The sequence below is a fragment of the Falco naumanni genome, chromosome 5 (genome assembly GCF_017639655.2).
Source record: "Falco naumanni isolate bFalNau1 chromosome 5, bFalNau1.pat, whole genome shotgun sequence".
Taxonomy (NCBI): domain Eukaryota; kingdom Metazoa; phylum Chordata; class Aves; order Falconiformes; family Falconidae; genus Falco; species Falco naumanni.
The window spans coordinates 84,918,468-84,936,911 of NC_054058.1; positions in this window are offsets into that span (position 1 = coordinate 84,918,468).

Consider the following 18,444-nt stretch of genomic DNA (forward strand, 5'->3'; position numbering starts at 1 on the left):
AGTCACTGCAGCCCCAAAGCTGCCCCAAACTCATGGATCTCTGTGATTCACTCCTTCCTGTTGCTGGCACCATTGATGCATGTCCTGCTGTTTCCAGGGTCTTTCTCCTGTCACTGGTACTTGTCAACCACTCTAGCCTCTCCTGTTACTGGCTCCTAGATAAGATATTGCAGTACTCACACGTGCATTTAAAGAGTGAGAGCACATAGAAAGACAATTAAGAAAGGATTTAAAAAGAAGCTGCAGTGGTCAGGCAGACTGGCAACTGTTCGTGTGTGATCAACTCTTTTTAATACTTGCTCCACTTTATTGTTCTTCAGCAGTTCCTGCCTCCTAAACATTCTTTAGTATTGCCTAGTCCCACAGGCTCCCCTTAAATATCCAAAATCCTCATGTTCATTTTATTTCTGCCTTCTTATCAGTTATAAAGCCTATATTCCTATAAGTTATAATGCCCAGGTTGGCCCTCTCCAAGACTATGCCACATCAGTTAGTGGCTGAGGAGTTTCAATCTTTTGGTTTATCAGGTTTGTGTCTCTGTGATTTTTATTTATCACTTTCCCTTTCACTTATTATTCCCTTTGAAATAAAAGTTCCTTGGTCTGACAGTCTTACTAAAGCAGATGGTCCTTATGCAAGTATTTTCTCAATTTTCTCAGGTGGGGACTATTCTCACGTTTGCATGGTCACCCAAGGTTGTGTTTGAAGTACAATGATATCCATCCTCCTTTTTTATTTACAGTTTGAATGACTGACAAAACTAATTAAATTGATGTGTTGTAGCCCACCTGCAGAGTATGGTGATGCTTCTTCCTTATTAATACTGGATGGGGTTCTTTTATAAACTTGTAACAACAATAAGACATTCCTGAATATTCAATAATTTAATAGATATCATGCATTTAATGTTTATCTACTTTCAGGACTTGATTTATGACAAAGCAAGTTTGAAGCATGAAAAGCTTTGATAGCAAAAAACTAATTTCTCATAGGAAACCTTATTACAAAATGTATTTTTCACATATAATTTGGACCGCTTAAAAGAAAAAAACGATCCATTACCCAGTATAAAGACATTTTAGTGAATATTGCTCCTGTTATGGCATCCTTAGTAGTTACACAGAATGTTTATAATGTAGCCAGGACTGTAGAATTTATGATTATGATTTTATACCTTTATGTAATTTTGGAGTTAGAGAACTTGCCCTAACTACATTTGTGTAGATGACACAAAAATCAATACTTATCTATGTTGCTCTTCTTTTCTGTCAATAACAAAAGTATTTCAAAGGTAGTTGGTTTTCTGCATATATGCCTTCCATCAGCATGTGCTCCCTAAAAATCAATAAAACATCTACAAGTGAAAAGCCTGATGCACATTTCATGAGGGGACACTTTACACCACTGCCCTGTAATGCCTCTGTGCCCTTCCTATACATGTAAAAGTAGTATTTTCAAAAGTTCAAATCATTTAAAGAAGGAAAGGACAGAAATGAGAGCAGTTTGTCAGAGCCCCAAGTCCATACAGCTTTGCTAACACAAAGAAAGAAATTATCATCCCATATATAATAATGATCTGCTGCATAAAGTGTGTCTGTGGGATTGTAGCTTTGTCACACAGTTTGGATGTATTTCTTCTTCCACAATTCTTAAACAAAGACAATAGCTTGTTTTTTAGGGAAGACATAGTTTTAGTTATAAAAGAACTGCAATAGCAGTATTTGCTTTGGTATAGCTGAATAAACATTGACTGTATAATATTTAAAATATATATCAAGAAATAAAAGGGTTATTACTTTTCAGCAATACTAGATTGAACCTATTATTATTTGTCATTTAAACTGTAATCCCTTTTTTTCCCCCATGACTACTTAGGAGGTGTCTAATCACAGCATCCTGGAAAGATTTATTGCTGCTCTGTTTCAAAGCTTGTGATTATCTTCTGGCAAAGATAGTGTTGTGTTTATTCATACTATATTCTGCTGGTTCATACATACAAAATAATTTTTCAAAGTGTCGAACAGAACATTTTCTTTCAAGTTTGAAATAAACACACTTTAGTCCTTCATTATGCCATATGGAATACATTTGATTTCTGGCAGAGAAAATAACATGTTACTGTAAATGTTTCAGGCAAGACCAATATGGAAATAGCACGATTTAACAATTTAAAATTCAGTAGGAAATTTAGACTTTCCATGTTCTAGACTACTGATTTAGAAATGGCTGAAGACACATGGCATGAATGCAGAGATTTAGGAACAGTCACATTGTTCTTTATTTGTGAAATTGCACGTTTTATATGTAAAAAAAAAAATAAATCATATGTAACCAATCTTAGTGTTAAGACTTCTCTGTGTTGTAGAGGATAACAACATTAAGTATTTCTATGTATGCTAGCCACTACTAATTTTTTAGCATATGCATTATGATGTTACAAGAAAACTTTGCAGACAATGGTGTATTCATTTTTACAAGTCGTAAAGTAGGAAAACACAATTTCTTGAACATCAAAAGCCACTCAGAGTTTAAACAAGGGTAAGATAAATGTTATATTTGAAATTATAAGAATAAATTTTAAAGAGAGAGATGTTAACTGATTTCATTAACAATATAAAACAAAAAAAGGCTCTTCTGAAGCTGTGTAAGGAATGCTAATATTAATTCATTGATCACTCATAACAGTAGAATATGTGATGGCTACCATCAGACTTGGGAAACATGCAAAATCACCTTTTGTTTGTACCTTACCTTATGTACCACAGAAGAAATTGTACTGCTACTTGCTCTTTAAAGGCATTCATGGCAGTTTTAGTCTTGTTATAAGTAACACATTGTTGCAAAATTAATGATCAGGTTTTAATAGCATTTAAAAGCCCCACTCCCCTAGTTTCTGAAGAAAACTAAAATTCAGATTTAGAATGGAAATGGGACAGGGGAAACAGAATCAAAATCCATAGCCCTGAGCTACATGCTATGTAGAATACAGAGGAAGAATCAGGTATTTCAGAAAAAAGATCATGCAAAGTCAACATGATGAGCAAGAACTACTGCACATGGGAATGTGTTTTACCAACATGGTGGCTTGAGCTGGAACCTGACAGTCTTTCTGTCAGGATGACTCCACTCTGCCCTGCAGCGGAGCAAGGGAAGACCGTACTCGCTCACCCAGTAGCTAAAAGTCTTCTCTTCCCCATCTGCTTTGCTGGGTGGACAGAATCCTGCCAACTCCTGTTGCATCCACTTGAAAGGAGAAGCTGGGGTCCCGCAAGGGGGTTGCAAACTAGGCTTCTTGGCTGATGAGACTGTGTGAATCCTACCTCCCTGAGGGTATCTCTGAGCTGCGAGGAGTCACAGTGCTTTGCTGAGCACTTATGGCACTCAGGCATCCCATACAGCCTGTCTTCTCTAAGAAAAGCAGAGGTCAAGTGTTGCCTCCAAATGAAGGCCAAGTGATTTTAGCCAACAGTTCAGCAGTTATAAGATTTAGATAGGCAGTGGTATACTTGCATCGAAATCCTTTTTATTCCTGACAGGAATTAAATTCACATCTTTGACTCACTAAGGTCAATCTGAAAACACTAAGCTGTATTATTTTTTAGAAAAGAGATAAATCAGTTATTCACGTTTGCTTGGAATATTAGAGGATTAACTGGAAGCAGAGGAAGAAAGAACATGAGTAAGGACAAGCAATTCTCTGACCCAGTGATGAAAGCATTTAACCAAACAGAAGGATGAAATACATTCTACTCCCCACTCCTAAGAATGACTCATGCTTTTTGTAACCTCTGCTTCTATTTTTATTTAATAAAAAAATGCATTAATTTTTTATACAAAACCCCACAATATATACACACTGAAACACAAATTTGCAATCCTTTTTATTCCTTTACCAGGCATTTTGAGTGAGCTCAAGCTGACCCAAATTAATGGAAATAATATAATTTTAACAAACAAAGCACTGGTTCATATTATGATTGTAGAGGAGCATGCAAGATTCTTTTATTAATTAAAATCTACATTCAGTGGAATAATAATCTTTTAAAGGCTTTTGGACTTTTTGATTTTAAATCACAAGCCATTTTAGTGTCTCCTTTGTGGCATATTTGTGCTGCATATGCTTAATCTCATTATTGGACCAGGCATCTGCTGCATCTATAACTGTTGAGCCAGTCCTGCTAGTACATGGGGGCTTTTAAGTGCCCATGTCTGTTGTACTTAGTCCCCTCATCATGGGCAAAATGAGAACAGATGCAATGCTTCTAAAATGCAGCTTAGCATTCTCTCTTCACTCTAATGTTTGCTGGAAATCTATCAAAATAGCTATTCCCGAACAAGGACTTCCACACTAGATTTTTTTGAAATAATGACACCGGGATAGATATTTCCATGCCTTGCCTGATGCAGAAATTCTGAGACTTGTATTAATCTTACATTTTCCTTCTTTCTCATTATTTTTGATCCTTACTCCCACCCCTGCCTGTTTCCTCCAAATAATTTACCAATAAAGGGCTTAACACAATTAGCATAATAGAGGCCTAGAGAAATCTGCAAACCTGCTCTAAACACAAATAACTTCAGGTTGTTTTAGCTCAGGAGGAACACAGGAATGCAAAGAACTTTATTAACAAACCTTTTAGTACTGCTAACAGAATAGACTACCTTTAATAAGAATCCATTTCTGATAACTGATTTTGAGCCTGAGTAAAAGCTTTGTATGTCAGACAGGATGAAAGAAACTTGTTTATCTATTATAATTACATTGTGAAGTAAAGAAGGTTTTTCTCAGTGATCAGACTGAGCACTTCTGCACAGTTCAAAAGGCAGAATTCAGAAAAAAGTTAGAAAATATATGGTGTTTCATACTCAAATAATTGCATGGAAGGGTTGACTTTATCTAACTAGCTATAAACCTGAGACAGAAGAGAGGAAAAAAACCCACAAAACCAACCAACCAACCAACCAACCAAAAAAACCCAAATCCAAAACCTAAAACCAAACAGAACTCAAATAATTATTTTAGTCAGTAGATAACAACAGAACTCAGCCACAAGAACAAAATTTTTCTCTGATGTGTATTCCTCAAGGTATGTGTCAGTTGTATAAAACTGGATGGTACACAATAAGCAGAGAACATCTAGGACTCATCATGAGTGTCCCAGTTTGCAAGGACACATATTCACCGGTCCACCCTTAAAACAAGAAACATGCTTTTTCTGTGCTCTTAATAGGAGCCACTAGCACTTTAGAGACTTGTGAGGTGACAGCAGCAGCAGAAGTCCTTTGGAATGATTGTCCCAGATGTTGGTTTCTTTGTGCTTTGCCTGAGCAAGTTACAGAAAACAATAGAGTAACTTCCTAAAGCTTATTTTCTAAGTCTGGTGACTTCACCAGCAGCTACTGGACAAGAATTTACTAGGAATCCAAATTAATCTGATTCTTTGAATTCCAGCAATGGAATAATATTCTATGATTTTTTTCTTTAGTAACTCTCGCAGTATTTATTTTATTCAGCACTTCTTTTTTCTTTTTTCCTATTTTTTTAATGAATTCTGAGGAAAAGAAACCATATGCTGCTTCTGAATATGGCCAATGAGCTGGGAAGAAAAATATACCTTTCTCTTCATCTGCATCACCTACCCCTGGGATCTAGTTCTTGTAGCTTACCTAGTTAGTATTAACTCTTCATACTGTCCTAAGCTGCAGGACATTCTTCTGAGTTCAAGACACATAGGCTTTTGATGTATTTCCGTCCTCTTCAGAAAGCAGTTTGGAGCTAGAGGGCAAATGGAAAAAATGTTAAACTCCCACACCTATGTTCAACATAATACAGAAAAGCAGACAACTATGAATTTTTGTAGTGATGGATTACAGTATAAATAGCCAGAGCTAAGTAACAATATACACATCACCTTTAATTTAACAAAAAGTCAAACTATCGGTTACTATTTTTAAATCATACTTCCAATCCTTCTAAAACCTGGTTCTTCCCTTCTACTTCCTTTTATTTCTACACAGCATCAATTTGTGTTAAGTTGAAGTTGGACAAAGTAAATATAATATATACCTGTCTTGGGTGTTTTCTTGCTATTTGCAGTACCTGTTCTGTCTTTGCTAAGCTTCTCCTCCCTCTGACATGAGCAATTGCTTCCTTTCATGTCTGAGTGCCGGCTAAGCTCTGAAAGTTAACCACAGGATGCTATACCCAGGGAACTAGGCAAGTCAGTAATTTTTGGTTACAATTGCTATGTTTTAGTTGTTATTAAAACGCACTTTGATTTATTTTGTGGCAAGTATTCCTAGCGATACACAACCAGAAGATGTGTGTCCCTAGTACAGCATCCAAAAGTGTCTCTTCCCCTAAGAACATAAATAAAATATGCTGGCCTGCAGTAATGTTTTGGGGCATAGACTGGCAATGTAAGCAGTTTAGCAAGAAAACAAGAGTTGGTGTAACCCCAAGCCATTAGAGATAATGAAAGCTTCAATCTCTTGGGAAAGACAAGTAATATCTAGGGGCTTTACCACAGTAATTCTTTTCCTTAAGCAAAAACTAAGTCCAAGCTCTCAAGCCTGCTCCACAGAAAAGATGACATTATTCTTTGCGTAACTAATTGAAAAAATGTCACATAGCTACAGCATCAGGATTAGCAATGTCAGAAGAAAGCAGGGTGAGTGGGTGAAATGCCCTGTATTTACAAAAGACACCCTTCTCAAGTTCTTTACAGAGACAGGAGAGACTGTTCTGTGGAAAGTGTTGTGGACTCTCCTGTTACTCCAGAGTCAAACCTAAGTAGCTATGGCTTAAAACCAGCAGAACTGATAGGCTTTGCTGTAGAACTGGTTTCATGCTGCACAGCAGCTTATAAATTATCACATTTCTCATGATTACATCCCTGAATAACCAGGAATAATCCCCCATGGAGTTCTTTATGGTTGTAAATACAAGCAGAAATGCCAAATGAAGGATCACAGCACATGGAAGGAGGTATTTGATCTGCTATATCATTTGGTTTGAAAACAAACAAACAAACAAACAAAAAAATTAAAACAGATCGGGTTTTATTCTAATGCAAAATACTGCATAAAGTTCTGGAAAAGTCAAAACATAAGCTCGAAAGTTACATTTTAGTTTCAGTGGTCTTTTGATCTCCTTATGTTATTGAATGTGTACACAGCTTCACTTCATTTTCATGCCGAGGAGGAAATAACCTCCCTTGGCCGCTTTCAATGACCTCTTTTTTTGTCTCTCTCTAATCCTGCTGTTCAAAAATATAATGAAACACACCATGCTGCCACAGCAATCACAGAAAACACATCTCTGGACTTAAAAATAATCTTGGGGAATTTACACACCTTTGGAGTTCTCTGGCTAAATCTGTGGAAAACATCAATATGGCTATGTGAAGGAGAATCCTTGCAGAGGGCTCTAGTGCAGACTTGTAGACATGTTCAGATGCCTAAACAGCAGATGACTGATACATGGAGTTTCCAAAAATTCTCTGACTTTCACTCATTTAAAGGAAAATTCTCTTCCCACGTTCCCTTGAAGATCTCCTATTTTGTACCTGACTCCAACTGCAGTTAAGGACTTTTGAAAATCCCATTAGGTACCAGTTTGCCACTTTGGACACCTAAATTACTTTAAAAATGTTGTTCTACACCTCTAGAAAACTGTGAGGGAAAGGAAGTGAAAAATAAGGAAAAAGTAGACACCAGGGACTCAGGGCTATTTCAAAAATTTGCTTAACAATTGTATTTAGAACTAGTGTGCTCATGTTGGGTATTGAAATGGGGATAAACATTGACACCACCCAGTTTTGGCCACCCAAATTATCCAGCTGCCTAGGCGGTTCCTGTAGGTTGCCTTTATCATCAGCAGGTTGGGCCACGTTCCTCCAGTAGGTGGTTCAGAGGATCCTGACTGAGGTGCTCTGAGCTACTCCATAGAAGAGTGTTTTTCTTTACAGTACAGGGAGCCTGGCTGGTTACTTTACTTAGCTAAAGCAGGTATTGAAATTTGGACAAAGCCCTGTAACTTTCATTTTTAACTATTGTGTAAGAACATGAGACTACTATTGTAATAATAGACAGCATTTGAGAATTTCCAATTGTGGGCAAAGCAATGCAGCATAGCATGGTGATTTTTTGATATATGATTTAAGTATTAAGGATCACCAGCATTATATTACCCATGAATATTACTTTAAAAATATTTTGATTTCCTCTCCAAGTGAGAAAGCTCATTTTCATTTGCATCAATGCCCACTTTGCACCCTTTGCCCACGTTTAATGTATTTTAGATTTTATATAGGCCCTCCTGTGTGAAAATTCAGAGTTAACCATAGGGATACTGTGTTATGTATAGAATACACAGAACCTTGCTGTGTTTCTATGGAAGTAACTTTTATTTCTTCTTAATCCCAATTATTTCATTGCAAATGAATGGAAAATGTGGACATGTTTTAATTAAAAAGTAAAAGCCAGAATGAACTGAAAAGCTAATCTTACTTCTGCAGCTTTTGGCATGGATTCCTATACATGTCTAGAATATCATTACAGATAGAAGTAAACAACCTACAACTGATCTTGTGTTTGCCCTTACCGAATTCCAGTATGGCTTTTCTTTTTTATAGTTTTGAAACCATAACAATTGCAGCATAACTAGAGAACAGACTGAAAACTGAAGGAACATAAGTTAATAATGTACTGTAATGTAGTTAGGATTTTTTGTGTAATGCTTGTTCTTCCACTGAGTAAATAAAAGGTAATGTTGAGCGATGGAAAATGAGAATTTTATTGAAATGCTAATAATATATATAAGGGCCCAGCTTTCCACAGATGTATAGAGTGACTAAGTACTGACTGACAAAACTCCAAGAGGAGATAGTTAAGGGTACTATGTCTCATAATACTCTCTACTAGAATGTAGAGAACGTAATAAAACAAAGATTCTGCTCCCTCCCCTGCACTAGAGGAAGAACAGATTTGAACTTTGATGCTTCACTTCAGATGAATGGCTTAACTCTCCTTCCTTTTAGAAAATGTCATATTAAGTAAGTGTGAGATGTCTCACATGGAGCACTGGCTTATCCTGGAGATTAGAACACAAAAGCAGAAGAGCTGAGTTCCAGTATTTACACGTTCAAATTATTTGCATAGACCAGAAAAGCAATTCATTTATAGATCCAACAGAAATTATTAGAGCCACTGACCCAACCACTTCACAGAAAAAGAAGAGCAAGATGTGGTGAGATCCTTCTGGATGAGGTAGGTAAGGTGGGTTCAAGTATTGATTAAAATTTTAACCCTTGTTTATTCTAAGCTGAGCAAGGGCTCTGCCTTCTTAATTGCTGGATAAGAAGCATGAAATACCGCTGCTTCAATCCAAATGACAATGGGACAACCAAAATTGTGTTTTATGGGGGATTTTGGGGTGAATTAACCATTCACTAAGGAAAAATAAATCATCCAACTCCACTATGGTTACCCAGCATCCCAAGAATACTGATTTGTTATTTTCTAATGCTGGCTAGCTGCCATTTGTCTTGGGATAACTTTCAGTGAGTAGTACAACTGTGAATTATGTAAACACAAATGCAGTAACAAAGCTCTCTTGCTAATGATGATTGTTTCTTAGTAATTGTATGTATCATTCCTGTAATTATAATGTTATTTATTATGTTAATTTACCACAGTATTCCTATTAATTATTTCTAAATGTGATTGGACTACTTGCTATTTCTGACATCTGATGCGGTTAGGAAAGATGTGACCCACATTTTAATTAATTCATTAATGTTGCTCTTGTTTGGTATGAGGTGCACTGTGTATTGCTTATTTTGCAAGTTTTTGTTTTCTTTTTTTTTTTTTTCTCCCCTGACTTTCCTGGTGAAGTAGCTTGTTCTAAAGATGCAGCATAGATCAAAGGCATTTGCCAAGCTTAAAAAAGCAAACAAGCAAACAAACTCATATATATTTATATATATATAGATTCCCTGATGCTTACCTCTATATTTTTACTATTAGATGAACCTTAAAAAAAAAAAAAAGAAGAAGAAGAAGAAGAAGCGTATATATAAAAATATGCTTCTTTCTCAGAAACCAGATAAATTATACAGTAGCAACAGCAGAAAATGACATACCAGTTCTTAAATGTAAGATCTTATTCTCCAGTTTGGAATGGGTGAATTAACCTCTCAGGAAAGATACAAGAAGTGTTTCTGAGCACACTGTTGGCAAGATAGGGAGGGTGTTCACAACTTGACCGATTCTCAGATAACTGGGAAAAGAAGTAAAAAGGAAACATTGCCTAAAAACTTTGCACATTTCCATGTGTAATCCTGATTTTTCTTCTGCAAGTTATCTGGACAAGACATGCATTAAAAGATCAAGAAAGAAATCATCAAGGCTGGACAAGCAAGGATAAGTGCAAAAGGTGAATGACAGCTAAAAGTAATCTGAATGAGTACAAGTGGAAGTTTTAACTTGAAGTGTCTTACTAAGCACAAAATATCTCTAGCCTCAAAAGCCCCAGAAGACCATCTCCATGGCAGGCCAACCTATTGAAATAGAAAGGTCAGACTGTCAAAGAAACTCATCTGCCTCACTGAGCTGTAGAGCAGATGATGAAGTGGGAGGTAATTTAATGAACTCCTCCAACCTCCCATTCTTCGATATTTCACACTTGGACGTATTTTGGCTCCACCGTTGGCAGTGCAACAGATATGAACTTATTGAGTTCCAGGCAACAGTAATCATCCCAGAGAGAAATAAAAGGGGGAAAGTAAGGTTTAGCCCCTTTGTGTCATTAAGACACCTCTAGTTTTTCAAATACTTGTCTTCCATAATCTGTTTGCCTTTTCAGAACTGCTTTTTTTTTTTTCTTTTAAAGACCACGACCTTTGATGCTGGAGAATGTCTTTGCTGCTGCACACAGGCAAAAGAGGATCGCTCAGGGGTGGACCCTTCATCCTATTCCCCCATCCTATTGTTTCCCTGGTCAGGGACTAGAACTAGTTACTCAGGATGATGAGCATTGTCAGTGGCATTTCCAGATACAGCTCAGAAGCAATCGTGTTTTGAGCTGACTGGATAATCTATTTCCTCATAAGAAACATGCAAAAAACCCCCATGTAAGCAATTTTTTTTTGAGACAAAAATTGAGGTCAGTGACCAAAACCAGAATATTTTTACTCTATCCTGTGCACTGATACATGTCATTTCCAGGTTAAAAAGTCCCTTTTCATCAAAATTTTGAACAATGAAAGTTCAAGTAAAAAGCAAATTTTTAGATATAGCATTCTTCACAATTCAATGGGCATAAATACACTAGAAAAAATGAAATGCAGATATGATTACAATAAATTGTTAATCAATTACTATAGTGAGATTAACAGGGATTTACAGTATATTGTCTCAGATGAAGTGTCTCCTAGAATGCAATGGTTATCTACTGTGATGAAATGAAAAGCACAGTTAGGACCACATATTCCAAATAGTCTCAGCCACCTCAGACAATTTTACAACCTCAGTTCCATATAATTTAAAATATTAAAAACTTTTATATAATTACAATTTATAATAATATTTTTATAATAATTAAAATATAATAATTGAAAGAATCGCAAAAAATTCTGTGTGTACTTTGAAACTGACTCTGCACATCCTCTCCTATTTATTGTTTGTAGGTTTTAGCAACTTTTGTGTTTGGTTAGAAACTATTCATTCCCAAAGTAAAAATATAATTAGCACTATCCTTCAAAATGTGAAATGAGAAAAAAAAAAGTTTAAGAACCATGGGATCTATTGTGTTCTGAACCTTCTGACATGAAATCATTCATGCTACAAACATGTTGCTGCTTTATGAAACGGGTAAAAGCTAGCATTCAGAATAATGAAGAGAACCAGCTAAGGCTTTATATATCATTCTCCTAAAATACAGAAAGTTCACAAAATTCCTAACAAAGAAAATAAAGAAAATGTTTGGGTTTTCTTTTATAAAACAGAACTAGTCAAGATGTAATTAGAGGTGAGCAAAATTAATAAAGGACAGTATTTTCATTATTTTATGTGTGTTAATGTACATTGGACCCTGATCATAACTGTGCAACACAGTTCCATACAGTCACTCATTTCAAAGCAATTTACAACATATAGAAAAGGAAAAAGGTACCTGAAAAGGAGTCAACTGTAATTAAAATCATAGTAGTTCAGAGCCACTAAACAACTTTAAAAGGGTACCTGAAAAGGAGTTAACTGTAATTAAAAATTGTCATAGTTCAGAGCCACTAAACAACCTTAAAACTTAAAAGTTATATGCCTCAAAGCTACACTGGCCCTGACAGTGGGATCTCCTGGCTTCCAGTGCTGCCCATGAGGGAAGCTCATGAGCTTCACCCCACAAGAATGAAAATTTACATTTTGAAGACTGACCAGACTGCAACTAATTTCTGTCTCTTCCTTCCTCTGCTGCTGCTGACAGAGCTGCCCACGAAACAAATTAAGATCTGCCAAGAAGTTTATAGCCAAATGTTTTAAAATCAACCAAAGTACAACACTGGCATGCAGCACCAGTCTGGCCTTAGAAACTCCACTTTTCCTAATCCCTAGACTTGTGAACCAAATTCCAGTTAACCTTAACTGTGGCAGTTCTAGAGCTGCTTCAGAGAAAAAAACAGGTAAGGACAGCAACTCTATTATCTACCTCAGGGCAAGCCATTCTCACTCGAAGAAGAAAAGTCTGTAGTTATCTGTCTGCATACTTGTTTTCATATGGTATCTTGGCTATTATAACCCTCTGCAGGGAAAAAAGATATTTAATTAGCAGATTCAATTTTCTCACTTGCAGGAAATGGAGGAGGGAATTAGGCTATATTTTCCTAATGTAGTGCACTGACAATGAGTTCAAACAGTGTTTATAAGCCTTATTGACCACTCCTGCTGAATGTTTTGTGCGAGATGGTGATTCTGCAACCATTATAAGCTCCCCTACACACATTAACCTCTGATCATGCCTAATTGTAAGTTCACCTGGGCAGATGTAGAATTAATTTAACATGTCCTGTGGCTGCTCATATGTCACACAATCACGTTACCCACACCGTAAGTGACTGCTAGTACAGTCTGCTGTTCTATTTGCTCTATACATTGAAGTGCCAAGGGAAGTGGGAGAAGCTTTTGCTGCCACCATAGAGCTCCCCTGCCGCCGGCAGTCTGTAAGAACCTACTGCTGAGCAGGCAGCACCCTTCCCTCAGCTGCCTGCTCTGGCTGATGAGCACTCCCCGTGCTGTTCAAGAAGGGAGAGACTCAGAAGTCTTCCAGCTTTTGTCCATCTAGTAGTGGCCAACTGACATCAGCTGTCTTGCCTTGCTGTTTGGTTAGGGTGGATTTTAGGGTAGGGAATTTAGGGTAGGGTAGGTTTTGCAAGCATGCCTTTTTGACAGAAGCTGAGATTGTTATAATGAGAGAATGCACAACAGTGAGTCCACCCTCATGGAGCATGGTTCATGAGGTTTTCTTCCAGCTTTGTGTTGTATCTTCACAGGGTTAATCACCAGGCTCAGCTGTATTGTATGTAAGACTAGGTCAATTTAAGTGACTAATTTGCCACAGAAATCTTGTAAAACTATAGAAGTTACAAAATAAAATGTGTCTTAAAAGTCAGATTTATTGTAGTATATAAACCAGAAGAAAATTACAGACAACACTCTATTCATGCTATTGTGGCAAGAACGTTGGTAGACAATAAAGAATGTATTTGTTCTCTCAGATGAATATGTTTGGTAATTTCTCCTTAATGAGCATAAAAATTGCATTACATACATAGCTCCCACAGACATACAGAGCATGTTCTCAGAAAAGTTTTCAGAAAAAGCAGCTGTAGAACTTTCCATTCACTTTTTAATATCACTTTCCCATAATTAATATACTTCACCTGGAGTATGGAGTTTGGGTATACAGTAGGCAATAGTATATAGCCTATAACTGATCACCTTATAACAACAGCAGTGTCCTTGTCAACTGGCAAAGAGTAAGCTCCTGCTGCCAGCTCTCCCCCTGGGCTCTGAAGCATCAGTATCCTCATTTCAACAGGTGGAATGGAGACTTGCTCCCTCTTGTGCTTCCTTATTGGTTTCTATTTAAAACACTTGAAAACTGGAATGTGAACTATCCTTCAAGCTATTGTATAAAACACCACCACTTTCATTCACTAACAACTATGCTTACCCCAAGAAAAGGTTTTGCACAATGACTAGGATGGAATGGGTCCTGACTAGGATGGAATGGGTCCTGACTAAGTTGCTGAGGCAGAGACAGTGTTTGCTCAAATCACACCCTGTGCCAGTTGTTTCCTTCTTGCTGGGTCTAAACAGCTCCCTGATCTGCATGAAAGACCCATGAATCACCAGACATGCACTTACATTGTTGAACAGGTGAGGGAATACACAAAAGCTCCCAAAGAAGGGAAAAAGCCTTGCCCTGGAGGACAGCCAGTCACGCTGGAGATTATTTAATTCCATATGTACAAAATGATGATGTTATTTTCACTGGCATGCATAGTTACTGGATTTCTTGCAACCCAAATTCCTGCAGCTATGGTAGACACAGGCTGGTGTCATTTATGTCTTTGCTTGAGACAAGACCTCCTCTGAATGCTTCTCTGCATTGATCGGGTAGGAGGTGGGTAAAAGATTCTTCAGGTAATTATTCTTGTCTTCTATGAAGCTGAAATAAAGACAACTTTCTGATCCTTTGCCAGCAGAGCTGGGTTATGGTGTCCTTGACACATACTTCAGCTGTTGTCACGTAAGTTGACAAAACCCCATACGCTTAAATCCTCAAGTCGCTAGACTATTTTACTGGCACAAAACTAGTAAACAAGCATCTAATTTTCTGTGTTTCGTTTCTTTATTTATCGTTACAAGGGAATAGGGGACAGGATAACAGGATATGCTGTTACAAGTTTTTCATTTCTGTTCCAAAGAGCACGTTCTTTCACCAAAGTGATGGAGCTCTTGTCGTTTTATATTTCCCGAGCAATGAGTCGCCCTGTGAAGTGTCACATCAGGTTGTGTCAGTCACATTGCCTTGTTTAATAGTGAAATGAATAGATTTCTGCTGGAGCAGAAAGTCTGAAAGGGTTTTAAAAGCTGCCTTGAGGTACACAATGAACTTGCCCTTTACGAATACCTACAGAGAAACAAATTAGAGAGGCCAATGTTCTTGCAAACAGAAGATGCACCTGTTCCCCATCACTCAATACAGTTTTCATATCAGTCAATATTACAAGTATGACTCTCCAACCACTTGGCTTTAGCCCACAAATCAGCAAAGCATATTACCTCTGAGCCATTTTGTAAGACCATTTATCAAGAAGCTGGATAAAAAGAAGTGTGTGCGTGTAAGAACTAAAAGCATTAAAATATTTTGCCTAGTATTGTTCTTACCTTATAATGAAAGAGTTACTGGTGTGATGAATTTAGAAATAATATGTGATATAGTGCCCTGTCAAATACTGTGGAAGTAGGTGCTAAATCACTCACTATGAAGCACTTTACTTTCTTGCTGAGAGCATACTCTTAGAGTTCATCCAGAAGGCTGCCTTCTGAACATTCCCCCTGCAAATCATCAAACACTAGCTGAATAGTATATTATATGGCCATAGAAAGAGATCTGTGGGCAAAAAAGGTAGTTTATCTTTTGCCTTGAAACCAAATTATGACCCTAACTCACTTTCTTAAAGAACAGTCTTACCCTCAGAGTGGGATTTGCATGACAGCGTAAGCATGTACATCAAAGACAATCATATATAGGTTCCTTCAGAGTCAAAGAAGACAAACACATGCAAGTCATCAAAACATTTTGAGCTATCTTCTTTAAGATGAGATGGATTAGATCAAAGGTCCTACTTCTTCCCATTGACTAAAAAAAGGAACCTAGTACGACAGCTCTGAGGTAGATACTTATATAGTCTATATCTGAAGCTAGGTAAGACTGCCCTGTCTTTAATTCCTGCAGTGAGCTTGCAGTGTGGATTCTAGGTACAGAAAATTCACTATAGTCAAATAAGATAAAGTTTCTGGGATATTTAAGGTGTATTTATACTTCAGGAAATTCCAAGGATTCTCCTGTCTTGAATTTTGTAGATCAGAATAATGAAAGCTACCTTGGGCATGGACTCCAGGACAGTGGTAGGATCATGCAGGAGACCTTAAGTATGTAATGCAGAGCTGTGAATTTTACTTTAAGGGCCAGACACCTACATTGCCCTTTAGGTTTGCTAAAACTTTCCAGTTTCCTCTGAAAAAAAAAATATCTGTATTCAGAGAACAGTCTTGTGTTAAACATGATGTTATATATAAAGTATAAGCCTTACAATAGACTCTTCCAGTCTTGAGTACCTGATGACTTACCAGAAGACCTGATAACATGGCTGAACTGCTTAGAAGGCTGAAAATGTTTTGCTGAACAACAACCCAATATATCTAGACCTTCTGTGAGAAAGGTTAAATACTTTTGTTGTTGTATATTCTTAAAATGTATCTGGCTAAACTATTTCACTCCACATTTTACATGTTCTATCTTTATTCAGAAAGGCTTCAGAATATGAAATCTGGATTAGGTAGATAGTTTGCAGCTCATTATCGGGAAAAATGAACAAAATTATAACACAGCTGCTCTTCTATTTTAGTTTGCTTTAAAACCAATGAGGCCAACACTGTGGGCCCATCTAATTAACAACAGCTGGAAAACGTTCTAGGCCAATTTTCCCATTACACAAACAGCTATAGGATTTAACAGAAAACAAGTTTCCCCGGTACAAGACTGCAAGCTGTTCTCTAGGATATACTGGCTGTATGAGAGATGTTAGTGTGTGAAGCAGAAGATATTTTCAGCTTCTAGTGGAGTTTCTCTCTAGGCAAATAGACCAACACAATTCTTGCATGGGTAAAGAAGTGGCATGGATGATAGTAGCTTGGACATGTGGGGGTTTTTGCCAAATATCTTAGTTGCCTAGGGTATGATTCCCTGATCCGCTCCATACGTAATTTGGTCCATTCCTGAACTGTCTTTTGAAGCAAACCAACTGGTTCATTCTGGATAAAATGTAGAAGTAAATATCTTTATTTTTATAAATATAAATATAAAATTACTTAGCTCCAGGGACTATTCCATATAGGGATAAGGAATGAAACTGCACAAAATTTTGCTTCCTTCACCCTGATTTAATCTACCCTGATTCTTCAGGTTGCCTCAAATCCATTTTCCTTCATGGAAAGGAGAAAAGATACTTAATGTTATGCTATTACAAGCCTAATGTTATCCCTGAAAAACAGATACTTAATGTCATGCTACAAAAATATCATTTTGGTAAATCTACAAAACAATCCTCAGTTTCAAGCACCGCAGCTTCACTCCGGGACCATGGGTGTATCACAGGGAACCTAGGAGATACTTTTGTGAAAAACAATGCAGTGTAACAGCAGTCCATAGAGAAGGGCTCATCACTAGCACAGACACAGGAGTTTCCGCAGTTCTTGGCTTGGAGGCCTGGAATCACTGCCAGGCAGCACGTCTTTAGCAGACAAAGTATGGTCTGTGCATCTGTCCTTGAGCCGATGACGTCTGCTGCTTCTGTCTGTATCTGATGCCTCCGCTCAAGAAAGATGATGGTACTATGCTCATGGCAGGCTTGCAGAAATGATTAAAAGATTAACTGAAAAGACACACTGTGAAAGACTCCAGAAACTACCTCTTTAGCTTAACAAAAAAGAGGTTAAAAGGCAACTTCATTACAGCCTATAAGTACTTAGAAGGAGACCAGAGATGTCAGTGTGCCAGAATGTCTAAGCAGAAGTAGAATACAAATACATTCAGGTAAGAAAAAAACCACCACATAGTTGTGGGTTTGTTTGGGGTTTTTTTTTTAATAGTGAAGATATTCTTAACCTTTGGAACATACTATCAAGAGGAGTGGTAAATTCATCATCACTCAGATTTTTTTTAAATTGAGACAAGATTTTATTTTTCCAGAAGACTTGCTCTAGTTCAAACAGGAATTAATTTAAGTTCTTTCCCTTACAGAAGGTCAGACTACACGACCCTTTCTTGATGGGTAATCCATGAAACTATTAATATAAAAGAGATTTACACTGATGATAGAACTCAACCAGCTATTTGTCCTGTTGATAAGATATATTGTCTACAACATTCAGACTTATGTTTATAGAATGTCACTTAATTTTAATCACAAAAATTCTTCATGTTGGGCTGAATAGTCATCTTTTTCATTGTATAATCCACAAAAATAGCAGCATTCTAGTTCTGCTGTTCATATACATAACCCATATTTATTTCCGTATTGTTCCTAAGATTTGTGACATAATCACAAAATTAAATCTGCCTTAAAACTTTTCTATTTTATTTTACTGTGGTTTATA